Source organism: Catharus ustulatus, chromosome 1 (genome assembly GCF_009819885.2).
Source record: "Catharus ustulatus isolate bCatUst1 chromosome 1, bCatUst1.pri.v2, whole genome shotgun sequence".
Lineage (NCBI taxonomy): Eukaryota > Metazoa > Chordata > Aves > Passeriformes > Turdidae > Catharus > Catharus ustulatus.
The window spans coordinates 93,830,954-93,846,120 of record NC_046221.1 but is presented as its reverse complement, the minus strand read 5'-3'; the positions used below and the strand labels follow the sequence as shown (position 1 = coordinate 93,846,120).

The 15,167-nt window shown below is 39.0% G+C and overlaps 1 protein-coding gene across 1 annotated transcript in view; it reads right to left on the bottom strand.

Moving 5' to 3' along the window:
* LOC117004646 (poly(rC)-binding protein 3-like) overlaps window positions 1–15,167 on the bottom strand; it is a 498,514-nt gene that overhangs the window by 480,672 nt on the left and 2,675 nt on the right.

Here is a 15,167-nt window from a genome sequence, read left to right as displayed (position 1 = left end):
CACACTGCATAAAAGCCAACAACCCATTGAAAAAGCAGAATCACCTAGAAGGATAAGAAAGGAATTTTATATAGTTCACCCATATGACATCCTCCCTAGAACCATATACTTCAGCTCAGCGGAAATTAAACTTTAAAAACCCCTCAAACACCCATAAATAGAACACTATAAGCATACGTGACAGGGAAAATAAACTTAACTTCAGCTCCAGGTGATCTAAAGTCTCTCATCATTCCAATCAGATTTCTTTGATTTTTAGGTGTTTGCTGCTGGGGGAACAAATAAATTACAACAACTTGTAGCTTCCTCTCCTTCTTTCCTTTCTAATTCCTCCCTACATCCTGGAACAAAATCACTATCTTTTAATTATTCAGAAAATTTCTTATATTTCTTGGAAATAATATAAAGGCTTGTGGATATGTATAAATATTCTGTATAGCATACTTCCATCATCATTTGTGGTTTTGGAAACAAGAGAACACTGGCCATTGAGTTAACAACCTACTTAAATACTTGGATTAGGTAGAGCATAAAACTGCAAAATAAATAAATTCAAATCCAGCTGTATGTCAGACTGTGTATTTAGAAATGTATGTCAGCATCATATTGCTTCATAATTTCTTTGTAAAAATTTGGATAAGAAAAAGTCAAAATAACAACAGATATTCAAAGTACACCTTCACCTCTACCTCTGTTGCTACATTTCTCTGATTTCTGATATTGGATTTTGCTTTCGTAAACATTTCATTAGCATATCTGAAGAGCTGCTCTGCCTCTTTGCTGTTCAACAATAACATAGTATGAGCAGATAATATGACATGTAAAATAGAATTTCACACACTTTTATCTGCCTTTAAGACACTTATCTATTCTCTGAAACATTTGTGTTGGTTGATAACAAGGAATTTCATGTGCCTGACCACATTTCACTTCCTCCAAAACATAAACATTTTTGGCATTATTTCTTCCCTTTCCTATAAATTAAATTCCACTTTGCTTTTCCATCAGTGCCCCTGAAGTTCCTTGTTCTGGAATTATTTATTAACTTAAATGAGGTCTAAGGAGAACAAGATCTAGCTCTCTACAGTCTCCAACTTTCTTCAGAAAGCTGCAATAAATTATAGTTTCATAGCACCAAACTCCTGCCATGCGTTGTTGTAGAACACACATGATATTTGTTGAAACTTATCATTTTCCAGGAAATATTCAGTGAATAGATAAAGTCAGGAACAAGAAATGCCAATCTTACTTGTACACTTCAAATTAATTCTTCCCATAACAACAGATATTTCTTTTGAGCAGAATGCTCTTTAACTGGATGAATTCCAACCACTCCAGTAAGAAGGGACTTGGTTTCCAGTGTTTTATGTTCCCCAGTTAAGCAAGATGCACTTGATCATTGTCTCACAGTTGCTTTAAGTCCCAGTTTAACAAGTTCCCCCCAAAAATATATGGCTGTCACTGGGCTGCCAAAACTCATTTTAAGCTGTTAGTCCTGATTTTCATTGTCTGTGTAAAAACTCATAAATTGAGAGCCTACCTGGAATAAAGGGACTTAGCACTAGGGTTGCTGGCTATTCCCTGTGGTTGGAGTAGCTCGAGACCTCTTAGCAGACTTCTGCAGGACAGACCAGCAATGGTCTGTTCTATAGAAGACAACAAAATGATCTTTTGCACCATGGAATAATGTACTTGCAGGCCCTAAATCTGGCCCACAAAATTGGCATTTCCAAGCAGGCAGCCCTTTCAGGTAACCAGTGCTGTCCTGCCTGTATAAAATTTGCTAAAATGGTATCAGAGTGTTCCAGCAGAAGTGAAAGAGTTAAACAGAAATCTTGTATAAATCACATTTTGCAGGAATCACTCTGTTACAACAGATTGTGGAGCACTATTTTTTCCCACTCTTTCTGATACAAGCACCCTAGGCAAACTTTCTAATTAGAGCAGCAGATGTATGCAGTGCCATGTCTCTGTGAAGTTATTATGCCCAAACCAAATTTTGTCACCAGCAGCCAATAATTCGTTTGTCTAGTAAGGGCTTGAAGTGGCTGTATCAATTATTTAAAGACATACTAAGAAGAGGAATCCATTTAAAATCTTCTGGGAAGCCCAGTTATAAAACAGTGCATGTTCAGGTTTCATTCACAATATTGTCTTTTTAAAAATACAATATTACTAATTAAGGCTTAGTGCATTAGGCCATTAGTACTTGAGTGATTCATGACAGCATAACGATCTTGCTTATAATTTGTGCCTTAATTTATGGGATACTATGAAAAAACAAAGGGAAAAAACCTAAGCAATTTGCAAAACTGAAACTCATCCAAAAACTGCTTGCAGTAATTTCTCCTGAAAAGTGATTTCACTGTGTGTAAGTGCTATGCTGGTAAGAAAATGCTTCCTATCAATAATTAAAGGATAATGAAAGTTTCATGTGTCAGAAGACATCCTCAAAACAGGACTAGAAAGAACATTCTTTTTTATTCAGACTGTCCACATTTTAAACCTCAAAATACCCTTCTCAAAGACGCATTTTAAATAAACTATTTAGTGAAATAGATGACTATTCAAAACTCACCAGAAGCTGTAATAACAATGCAAATTAGCACAATTCTAACAAAAGTTGCAGCAGAAAACAAAGGTCTGCACGGTGCCAAGCATCCCTGAATGCCAAGGTTAGCCATGAAAGATGTGGGTGGTTATCATGTCAGGGTTATGAAGAAAAGCATTACAGAGAGGGTCTACAAATTTGTGTTGATTGCAAGTCTCTCAGCTGTCTAAGAAGGTCCAGCCATTGTCTGACTCCTCTAGCTGGAGTCTGCCGAAGGTCAACAGCTGTCAAGGCTTGGAGTCCGTCACAGTCAGTCTGCAGTTCTCATCTGTACAGGCACACATCTGAAAGAATTTCTAGGGACTGGATTGCATTTTGAGCTTCACATTTCCTGGCAGATGTGGCTGCTATCAGTGAATGAACACAAGAGTTACAGGAGGTGAGTGGAGGAAGGCAAGAAGCACATTGCCAACAGTGTTTCAGAAAAACTATCTAAAAATAATAGTAATTCTGCTCTCTGATTTGAGATACCCATATCTAAGTCTGACAAAGAGAAGCTTGGCAGGATTTTCAGAGAGGTCTTTGGTGTAAAATCGTGTTTAATATTGATGGAAGTTAGTGAGTGATGCTAGAGTGGGACTTTCAAAGAAGTCTGAGTTTTGAACAGTTTATCCTCCTGCTTCCTCAACTCCAGTTATTACTGAACTCCACTGTCATCACACTACATGAAAGAACTTACAGGTGGGAGGATAAAACAAGCAGTAGCATTCCTTGGGAGAAAGACAGTTCCTCTGCTGCCAAGGAGGCACCTTCACCACAACTTTGCTGCTCTGCGAGTTTGCAAACCATCCTTCAAGTGAGATTTGGTGTGCTGGATCAAAACATCAGCTAACCAGCAGAAAGCTAACCCTTGAAACACATGGGTGGGTCTGGATGAGGTTACTGTTACAAACTGCAGCCAGGACATTTGAAGGCAAACCTGTCTCATTGCTAAAACACCACTGAAGTGCAAACTCTGCATGATTCTGAATGAATGTTGGGCTTGGCATGAGGCCACTGATGCAATTGAGGGGGTGTCGTCTTAAAAAATAACTGAAGCCATTGTAGTCTGAAGAATTAACTAAACCTCTAACTAAATATATTTTTATACTTTCTGTTTCAAATAGTTTAATATTACAGAGCTACACCTCTATGTAGCATTTAGGTGGCAGTTTAGAGCAACATCTGCATTGGTTGAACCATTTATATAAAAAAATCCCCTCAGTTTTGTGGCGACAAATATTAAATCTGGATTAAACTCTCTTGGTCAGTCTCCCTGTTTCTGGCTATCAAATGGGCAGGTTAGGTTGTGGTCTCCTGTATCCAAAGGCCATAACTCTGGAGGGAACCAGAAGCCCCCTCATAGGTTTTTCTCCAGTGTCTTGTTGCAGGAATTGAAGTTAGACTTGTGTGGCAAACCCACTGTCTTCTAACACTGAATACAAGGACTTTCTTTGATCTCCTGACCTTCCAATAGAGCCACTGCCTGTCACCCCGTGTCTTCAGCTACTCAGAGAACTTGAGTCTCTAACCCCCTCTCCACTTCTCCTCATGCATATAATTAATCTGTAACTACAGTTGCTATTTCAATGGTACAGCCTCATCTCATGATAAGCTTATTTCATCACATTTTGAAACATAGGTAACTTCTGTTCAGTAAATTCAAAATTCTCTTCAACAGGCTCTCTGTTTAGCAGGCTGTAGTACACAAGTACTCTTGGTAATGGAGTTGGCAGCAATTAGGTCTGGAACCATCTGAAGATGCCACCAGTTTTTCAGTACTCAGCTCCTCTGATCAACCTTTACTATGTAGGAGCTTGGCATACCATTACAGGCCACAGCTGCTATTTCCAAGTTCTTGTGCTCATCCAATTTTATCATGACTTGTATATTAAAAGTCAAGTTGAGAAAACCTTGGTTTACATCATCCCTCTCTGCTCTTCCTCCCCTCCATACTCCCCCAAAAAGCTGAAAATCTCTGATTCTGCTTTTCTTAGCTTCATCTCTATTGCCCTATCATACTGCCTTTTGACTTTTTTTATTTTCCCCTCTTGATTTATGGAAGACCTAATATTTTCTAAAGGCGGTAAGAATTAATTTGTAGTTATAACCTCATTGATAAAAAGGTTGACTTTCTTGATTTACTTAGGTCAAGTAAAAAACAATCCCTGAATCATGAGATGCCACCTACAGTTTTCAAACTCTTGATAGGGCTTCAATAATAACTCCAAACTATGGGCCCTATGCTGCCCCATGAAATACAAAGTTCTTATAGGTTGTTTTTATAACATTATTTGCTATGATACCTCTCCCTGATGTACTGATTCTTACCATAGCAACAGCATGTGAAAAAAGAAATTTGAAATCAAAAAGCATCCGAAGCATCCCAGGAAAACAGATCAGACACTGCCATGACATATAATTATTATATTTTTTCCAAATCTATAATTAATTTTTAAAAAAAAAAAAAATCTGGTGGTTTTTTTTTTCTTTAATAACAGCAACGTAAACAACACTTCTGTGTGCATTGCTGCATTCTTTCAAGCCAGCATAAACATTTTGGATTGATGAACACAGTTAGTGCTAAGGACTCTAGGCTCCTTCCCAGCCCCAACCTTTGTGCACGTACACACTGGCAAATCTATTCCCCTACATGGATTTTTGAATCCCTTCCATGCCCAGGTCTGCAGGACAAATATGACTCAGAGCTGACTCCTACAAACACTCAAATGCGAAACTGCAGTCCTGCTAGGTTAAATGGGACAAATCCAAGGAGGGAAGTTATTTGCCCACATAGGTATACAGAAATCTTAATGCTGTGACACACACCCTTTTTCAGGAAAAGGACATCTACACCAGGATTAAAGGTGGCTCATTACTAATGGATTAATGCCTTGCAGATAGCATGCATAGTCATTCTGCAGGCAAGGCAAATGTCAAGGGCCCCAGGAGAAAGCTGAAAGGAGTGTTTGGTGTTGGGCAGCTGATATGAGTTACAGTTCCAGCTGCTTCATTCACTGTGGAATTTTACTGTTTCAGATACTGCTTCTAGTAGTAATATTATAGTAGGTGTAGAAGAAATCACAGGTAACCTCACTCATGGTAAGTCACAGTTGTATTTATTACCAAAGAAGAGGAATAGCCTTGCCCTTAATGGTTCACAGTTGTGACTAATAAAGGTAAGCGTGATAAAAGGGGTGGCTTGGCTGGTTAGGGAGACTCCTGAAAGTGGGGGGGGGGGGGGGGGGGTCTGCAGGAGGGGGACCTTGAGGAGCCCTGAGCAAGATGGAAGGATTCAGAGAGACATAAAGAAGAGAGTTGCTGCTGTAAAAGATCTGATGTGAGGTCAGTCTCGCTCTGATGGAGTCAGAGCTGCTGTTGGAGCCCGCAGTCCTACTTGAGTCAGGTGAAAGCTCTGCTCAGAGTCTGCAAACCAATCCTTGCAGTCACAGTCCTGCAGGAAATAGCCAGCAGTCTGCAGTTGGACCCTACCTACAGCAGAAGCTTGCTGCAGAGCTGAAGAAGAATAAACTGGGCCCCTTGTTGCTGAATGGGGTCTGTGTCTTGGCTCTTTTCTACCTCTAATGAGAGGTCTGCTGCAACATCATAGCATTATCATAGTAGATACTACTTATTGGGGTATTTTAAAAATATCTGTTAAATAGAACTGTATCTTAGTCACCCATTTTACCATACATTACCATTTAAGTAAACACTAATTACCTGTACAACATAGTAATGTGTAAAATTGCTGAAAATATTTCACATATGGCTATGTGAGAAAATAGGCTATGACTTTAAAGTTGCAAATGATGTAAAGCTTTGATGTTATGACTTTACTCCTTGGTTTTTGAAAAAGAACAGAAATAGAAGACGGAAAATATTTAAAATGGATAGAATATTTCACTTGGAAGGAAGCTAAAATGATCATCTAGTACAAATGCCTGACCAATTCAGGGCTGACCAAAAGCTCAAGCACATTATTGTCAAATAATACCTCTTAAGCACTGAAAGGCTTGGGGCATCCATCACCTCTGCAGAAAGCCTGTTCCAATGTTTGACCATAATCTCAGTAAAAAAAATGTTTCTTCGTATCTAGTCTGAACCTTTGCTCATCCAGTTTGAAACCATAAACCATTCCCATGTGTTCTGTCACTGAGTACCCAGAACAAGAGCTGAGCATCTCCCTCCTTGTGTTCTCTCCTTAGGAAGTTGTAAAAATGTCACCCTTCATCCTCCTCTTCTCCAAACTAGACAAGCCCAAAGTCTTCAGCTGCTCCCCACAGGACATGTTCAGGCTTTGTTGCCCTCCTCTGGACACATTCAAGAACCTTCACACTTTCCTTAAATTGCAGGGCCCAGAACTCCACATGGTACTCAGGGTGAGGGTATGCCAATATTGGTACCCGTAGCTTTTTGAAAGCTATTTGAAATAAATTCTTTAAACATAAAAATGCCAGCCACTTGAATTTCCTGTCCTCTATTTATATGATACTTCAAGGATCACAAATAAAAAACATACATCTTTACCAGTAATTTCAAAACCACAAAATGTGCTCAGAATCAAAAGTTAGTAATTTCTAGCTTCCCAAATGAAGTATTTATGGGTAACAGAGTGCCAAAGCTACATGAAAGCCAATGCATTTTTGATTAAAAGTACTAGATAGTCGGATATGAAAATAACTTTGCTTAGAGCATAATGGCTACCTCCCATTTGAAAGACTAATGCTTGGAAAGTTGCATCTGTGTAAATGTTAAGAACTCAACTCTCACCAACTGAAATGTAATCCAAAGGGGAAACAGGACTCTGTGCTGAACAATAAACAAAGATTCTTTCTGTCTTGCTTGAACTATTTATAGTGAGAAATCAGAACTAAGCCAAATGGAAATGAGTCTGCAAAAACCCTGTGGAGCACTGTGCCCTGGAAGATCAAACCTCCTAAAAGAGAAATGTGGGTAAGGCTCTTGACATATCATTTACACTCTGAAGGTCAGTAGTGAAGTCTGGTTTAAGGTTAGTCATCTATGAATGGGGAGAATCACCAGCAACCTATTGTGCCTAACTGTACACCATCATCTACCCTCCACAAGAACTTAGGAGTCATTGCTGGAGCTGGCCTCTGTCCAGCAAGAACTTTGCTTTTTAAGTCTAGCAGTGAGCAGGACTGCTCCACACTCTGAGTCAGTAAACATCTTACACTGAAGCTCAAGTAGTCTAAAAACAAAGTAATAAAGCAGGCCATGAACATATTTAAGGGAAAAAGAAACCAGAAAACTGGAACAGCCACCAAATGGGGTATGGGAAGTAAAAAAAAAAAATCCCTAAATAGTTGTAAGAAGGAGTTTGATCAGTACATGAAAGGAATTGTATGACATCTTGGCTGCAAAAGCAAGGGACTGAACTGGATAACCCAGAAGAATCAGTCATATCTTCTTATGAGTATGCAATTCTCTATAGGTATGTTTAAAGGGAGAAAATAAATTTCTTAAAAAATATTATGAAAAGACACCAGAACCCATAGAACGTGATCAAAGCAAAATCTAAGATCATCAGCTAGCACTTATGATTTCTTAGACTTTCAAAATATATTATTTAAATAAGTTAGCTAAGATTTTTTAAAACACATCCTTTATTCCAGTCTAGACAGCATGACATCAACTGCCTGCATCTTATTTCTCACAGGGCTGGGCAAGCTGCTTTATTTCAACCCCCTCTTTTAAATAATGGAATCCATAATATATCTGTGTATTTCTGCATAATCTAATTTCCCCTTTTAATATTTTAAAACAAATCATTAAAAAGATAACCAGTAAGATCTGGGAGCTTTTTTTTTCATTCATTATAAAACATATTATATTCTTTGTCCCCTTTTCTCTGAAGGCATTTTATTCTGAAATTACTTTCATCCTTCCATAAAGTTTCTCCTTATTCCAAGAGAAACTTGAATCGTGTGTAATAATTTAAAAGCTTAACACATTCTGCACATGTATGGCACACTGCAGGTGCAGCCCTGAGACAAAAGGGGCAGAAAAATGTTTTGTTTGGGAGCCACAAACACTGGGTTAATAAAACAGTGGGTGTAACACTGGGCTAATAAAAAGTCGGTATGGAATATGCTGGGGGCCCATTACCGAGATGCTCATGAAGGATGTGAGATGGAAGGCTGAAGCTTCCAGCAGGACTGCTGAGCACCATGCCATTCATGACATCAGGTGAAGTAAGCCCCAGGTCACAGGCACTGCTCTGCTCAACCAGGGTCATACAGGGTAGCCACTTGTGAGGAGTAGGAAAAATGCCCTACTTGATCATGTAATTAAAGACTGTAGCAGCAGGTGTGTCCGTGGATACTGAATTGAATACAAAGACAACATAAATACATTATTTTTGTGACTTTTAAATGCTTGATTTTGCCTCTTAGATGATTTTACCATCTTTCTTCCTTTGCATGCAGCCATTTTAACTGCTCACTCTAAGTACTGTCCCAGGTGGCTTCATCCTTCCATTGTGTTCCCACTCCATGTCTTCCTAGCCTAGTCTTTCTTCTAAATAATTTATAACTCAGAATCTCACCAGGACTTTCAGACCAAAAGCACAGATCCATCGTCAGCCTAAGTCAATTGTTTGCTGCCTTTTCCTACACCCCGTATCTGCTTTGCCTTGAGGCAGCTGTAGTGTTAATATGAGCAGTTAGTCAGATGGATCAAGGATCTGATTGGGATAAATTTTTACTTTTTTATATTACCAGTGGCAGCACACTATTCAGAGGAAAGAAGGAGGATTGTGCAGGACTCCCTCTGCAAAAGCAGCTGGAATTTAGACCAACTTAAGCTGATATTGAAACTATACTTTAAACTGACAGTGTACAGCTCTCTTTCAGCCTGCCATTTTTCCTTCTAGCATTAGCTGTGCTTTCTTCCAATCCAGCCTCCAATCTCTGATATTTGTTATGTGCCTTTTATCTCACATTCTGTTAAATCTTATTAATCCCATCCCAGAGCAATGCTTTTCCCTCTTCCATCCTCTTAAGGATTTAAGGACTGCTCACACTTACTTTTTCAAAAAGCAAGTACTTTGTTACCCTTTTGTTTGTTTCTTTGATTCCCTATATTCCACTATCCCTGATACTGCCTCACATTGCTTACACCTCTAGGCTGCACTTGTAGGTGTCACACATAAGCAAAATCTGCGTGAAAGTGCAAATTTAGAAGTTGCTTTTAAGATTTCAGACTTGAAGATCAAGCATGAGTTTGCCTCTGCAATACATACTGGAAAGATCTCACAGGAGTGAAGGATCTGATATCATCCATATGGCACTGCAGATTTCACCTTCAGACTTGAAAGAATCAAAATCCTCCTCTTCCCAGATTCTTCCGTATTGCCAGGCAGGAGAATTCTGCCAATCCCAAATGTTAACAAGGTACCTATCCCTACTCAAAATGCAGTTTTAAAACGAAGCTGGTGACAGCCGCATTTACAATTCTTTTCTAGTCTCTACCCCACATTACCACTGAAAGCTAACTATAAAAACAGACCTTCTCCTGGTCTTTTACTTTACTATTACTGCTGCTTAAAATTTTGTCTTTGCACTACAGAACCCAAGGTTGGGGGTTTCTGAAATGACTAATTAGTTGATGTCTGTGACACAGAAACACAGTGGTTTGGGTTACGAGGGACCTTTAAGATCATCTAGTTCTAATCCCCCTGACATGGGCAGGGATGCCTTTTAGCAGATCAGGTTGCTCAATGGCCCATCCAACCTGGCTTCAAACATTTCCAAGGATGGAGCACCCACAACTTCTACGCATAACCCGTTCCAGTGCCTCACCAGTGTCTCATCTCTGACATTAAAGAGTAACCAATAAAGTATCCACCTGCTTCTAGAATTCATAAAATATTTTTATATTAAAAAATCCAAATACAGACAAAATAATTTCTTGCATGAAGATGGACAACCAGAAACATACAGATAAAATATATTTTTGTATCATATGGAATTAATACATTTAAAATATTCCTATAGTTAACATATGCTTTATTTAGACCTCAGATTTTAGAAAGAACTCTCAATTTATTTTATCCTGTGATGGAATCAAGCAGTGTCGTGTTGCAGAAATCAAATGGAAGTGCCAAGGAATTTTGGTTTAGTTATGCAGACTGCCTGAAACACGAGCCATCTCATACAAGATAAGATTCTCTGAAGTAATAATAATAGATACTTCACACCTTCCCTGTAGTCAGTGTTCTACAAGCCTGTTTGGAGTCTCTCACTTAGGCAAGAAATCCTACTGAAGTCAAGAAATTATTTAACACAAATAGGAATTGCTGAATTTAGCCACAGCACTGCTATCCCATTTTACAGGTGGGAGCAGCATCGCACAAACCCCACATTCAGTGCCACTTTAGGAGATGTTTCTAAGACCTGCAATGAGAACTACTGAGACATGGACCATGCTCTGTAATGGTTAAGTGAAAGCTAAGACTTAACTTTAAATTTCCACACTTCATGGCCTAAGTTGTTCCCAATTCAATACTATAAGACAAAATGTATAAAGCTCTTCAAAAGGCACATAAATGAAACAGAACACACTTCTCCATTGATATCACAACAGGAGAAGAAACCATTCATATTCTTATTTAAACAGAAGTATTTGCATTTGCTAAGTTCTACCTTTCTGTTAGTGTTACAGCCTCAGCGGGGTTATACAAATTTGAAACCTGATCTACTCTGAGGTGTCCCTGAAGGTGGCCATGACAGGGTTTGGAACCAGATAATTTTTAACAGCCTTTTCAATCCCAAGTGATTCTATGGTTCTACGATTCTACAACATTTCATCAAGTTTCTGCACTGCTGATAAACAGATTTTGTCTGGAAAGGAAGTCCAAAGAAGCTTGGAAGTACATCAAGTACATCATAGCCAGGTACTTGTCTTCTCCTTCAGAAACACAGGCTTTTTTGTTTATCCTGAGGGGTTTTCTAAGCCCACCTCAGGACCCTATTTCCTTCCCAATTCACGTTCCCTGTCTTTCACCACACTGTCTTTGAATACTGGTGTACTCAAGGTTACTGAGGTAGCCATCGTGATCTAAAGATATTGCCTGAAACTTCTAATGTTGGCTTGTAGATGTTTTATACTAAATTCACCAGGTGGAAGAGAATCATACAGTCATGGTGCTTTATTCTACTAGAGCTCAAAGAACTCTACCACTTGGATTTGCATAAAATTTCCAAAATTTGATTGCAGATTAAAAAATCTTTGTGGGAGCTCCAGATGCCTCATTACAAAAGACACTGTTATGCAAAGTGCCAGTATGTTTGAAACAGATCATGCCGCTATACACAGGTGCTGGTTTTAACTGGGACACAACTAATTTTCTTCACAGGAACCACTATGGGGCTGGGGTTTGGATTTTTCCTGGAAGCAGTGTTGAAAACACAGGGCTATTTTTGTTACTGCTGATCAGTGCTTGCAGTGTCCAGGCCTTTCCTGCTCCTCACTCCACCCCACCAGTGAGGAGGCTGGGGATTCACAAGAAGCTGGGAGGGGACACAGCAGGAACAGCCGACCCCAGCTGATTCCAGAGATATTCCTTAGCATATGGCATCACGTGCAGCATATAGAGCTGGGGGAAGAAGGAAGGAGAGGAATACTCAGAATGATGGTGTTTGTCTTCCCAAGTTACTGTCAGAGGAGACAAGGCCAGGCTTTCCTCGGGATGACAGAACACCTGCCTGCCCACAGGAAATGATGAAAGAATTCCTCATTTTGCTTTTCTTGTGTGTGGCTTTTGCTTTACCTGTTAAATTGTCTTTGTATCAACCCATGAGTTTTTTCTTTGGATTCTCTGCCCCATCCTGCAGTGGAACAGTGAGCAAGTCGCTGTGTAGGGCTTAGTTGACGGCTGGGGTTAAACCACAACAACATGTCTCCTATTTTAATGGAATTTCATGTTAACTGCTAGTTATGAAGAGAACTAAGTTCTCACCAGACTTCTGGGGTTGGCCCTAAAACTTGCTACAAAACTAACTATTTTTTTTAAATGCATACAAAAGAGCCTGTCAAAAATTATTAATAACAAATCCTTCTGCAACTATTTTTTAAGCAAACCAAGAACCACATTGTAATCAAGAAAGGTATAGTCCTGAGCTATCTACACCTCAAAAGACCAAATGAATGAACAAATTAAGTATTTTATCTGTCATTTATAGAAGACAAGCATTTTGCTTCCTTGGATTAAGTGTCCACAACATCTAAATACATCTAAAGCACAGATGACAAAGTCAGATGTTGCAAGATCCATAATCAAAATTATTTTATTCATACTGCTTGTTAAAAGCCTTGCCCACAAGCAGAAATCAATAGTACCTTATGTATATCGCCCTATAAACAAAATTTAAATTTTGATACTGACACAATGGCAGTGCTGGAACAGGTACCCATCTACCAGCATGGAGATGCAGCAGTGGACTGAGTAGGAAAAACTGCCTCACCCCACTTCAGCCTGTAATTACTTGGGCTGTTCCTAACAGATTCTTTGGGACATGAGTGATCACTGGGACTTACAGTAAAACTCATTCTGAAAAACGCATTCCCTTTGAATTATGTTTAAAAACGAGTCTCTTCTCACAAGACATGAACTCTCATATCTATATCTAGCAAATTCTGAACATTTTAGCTCTTCTTACATTTGGTTGGAATTGGTGGAGTGGTTACACTGTGCTGTCCAAGTTAACAGTAAAATTATTTTCCTTTACCTACAAACACTTTCTGCACACAAAACAACCTCCAGCCTTCACTGGCAAGTAGTGTAAAATAGCTGGATGCAAACCCAGGTTAAACTGGAGTAAATAAAAACATATTGCAATGAAGAAACGCTGTAGCTGGAGACCCCTCTCCAGAATTACTTTCCACTTGACCTCCTACAAACAGTTGTCATCAGAGAGCTGTGCTAGCACTACCAGACTGTAATTAAGCCTTCCCTATCTAATAAAAGGAAAACCAAGCAGACTGATGAATGCAAGCCACAAAACAGAGGAGTTTAATACTGTTAAGGGTGAGGGAGCACTTTGCTCTCTAAGCCCTGAACAACTCAGCCACTGTAGCACCAGACCATTAGGGCCCCAGCTTTCCAGAGAGCCACCCTCTTCCTTTCCCTGTCAAGCCTGAGCACTTGTTACCTCTGGCACTCATCCACATGCACCAAGACTGGGAAGGGAACTGCTTGTAGATCTGTACAGCATCTGGCTCTTCAGAGTAACACATTTCCCAGGAGGAAAATACTAATTTTCTTCTATGCGTAAGCAAGTGCAGCAGAAGAAAAATACCTATTTTATTATAAAAACTGTATTTCCAGCAGACAAAATGCAAATAAATAGTCATTTTTGCATAAGGTAATGCCATTCATCTAAACATCTTAAAATTACAAATATACACTCAGATGGAAGCACTTACACATAGAGTACCATTTTAAACTAGTAAAGAAAGAGGTATCTAAAGAAAAAAATGGATTAATGTTTTCAGATGCTACTGATTTTTAATGTGTATTGTGATTGCATTCTGCATGCATACAGATAAAACAACCGCACGCCATCCCAAAATTACCAGACAGACCCGCGATAGTTTTCATTTACTTTGTAAAAAATCTTAGAAAATCCGTGGACAATACAGTTTCCTTGATAAGTATATCCAAATGAAAAAGCAACTTTGGCCTGCAACAAAATGTCACTGAACCTGATGGGTAGCTGTAATTTAGGACAAGACAAAATATATGTGTTCTTCTTTTGTGGAACCACCACCAGAATAAAACTTCCTTTGACTAAGCATTTTAGACTGACATTGCAGAATAAAAAGGTGCAATAATACAAGAAAATAATTTCAGTTGGTTAGCAGTAGAGAGAAATCCCACCTTACTTTCATAGCAATAAGGTCCATAAAGTCGGAGTGACTTCTGAACACTCCATTACTTTGTTAATAGCAGTCCACAGCTTTAAAAGGCTTGTTTCAAAAACAAAGCAAACAAACTAAAAAGGCTTTAAGTTAATAAATCCAAGGTTTGATGTCACATCCAAGTGTCAAAACACAAATTAAAGAGATGTTTAATCTAGGTTAGCACATTACAGAGAAAGCTAAGTGTTGGTGTGCTGTCACTCATGGCAATGGGAACAGCCCCCAGATCAAACTCAACATTAACCTCACTTCAACACTTTCATATCCAGCTGAAAGCACTCCTGTCTTTCAGTTGTCATTAAGAAAACCCCAAACACACAACTTGCTCTTTTTGTGTACAAACATTCCATCTTTTTTTTTTCACCAACAGCTAAGCAACCAACTTAAGGTTCTTAGTGTGTAGATTTGTGAAGTGAGCACTGCTTTTCCAGAAACAGTTAAAGGAACCTGGGAGAATTCTCTTTAAAAGCTCACGAGGAAAACAATGTTAAGAGTTTTCCATTTCCTGACATTTTAGTGTTGCTGTGGTAAAAGACAATATCTACCTGTAAACATACAATTTGCACCCAAAGTGAAATCTAAACAAAACGAGATCTGCTGTCAATAGCATCCTTTGGAAATATCCTTAATC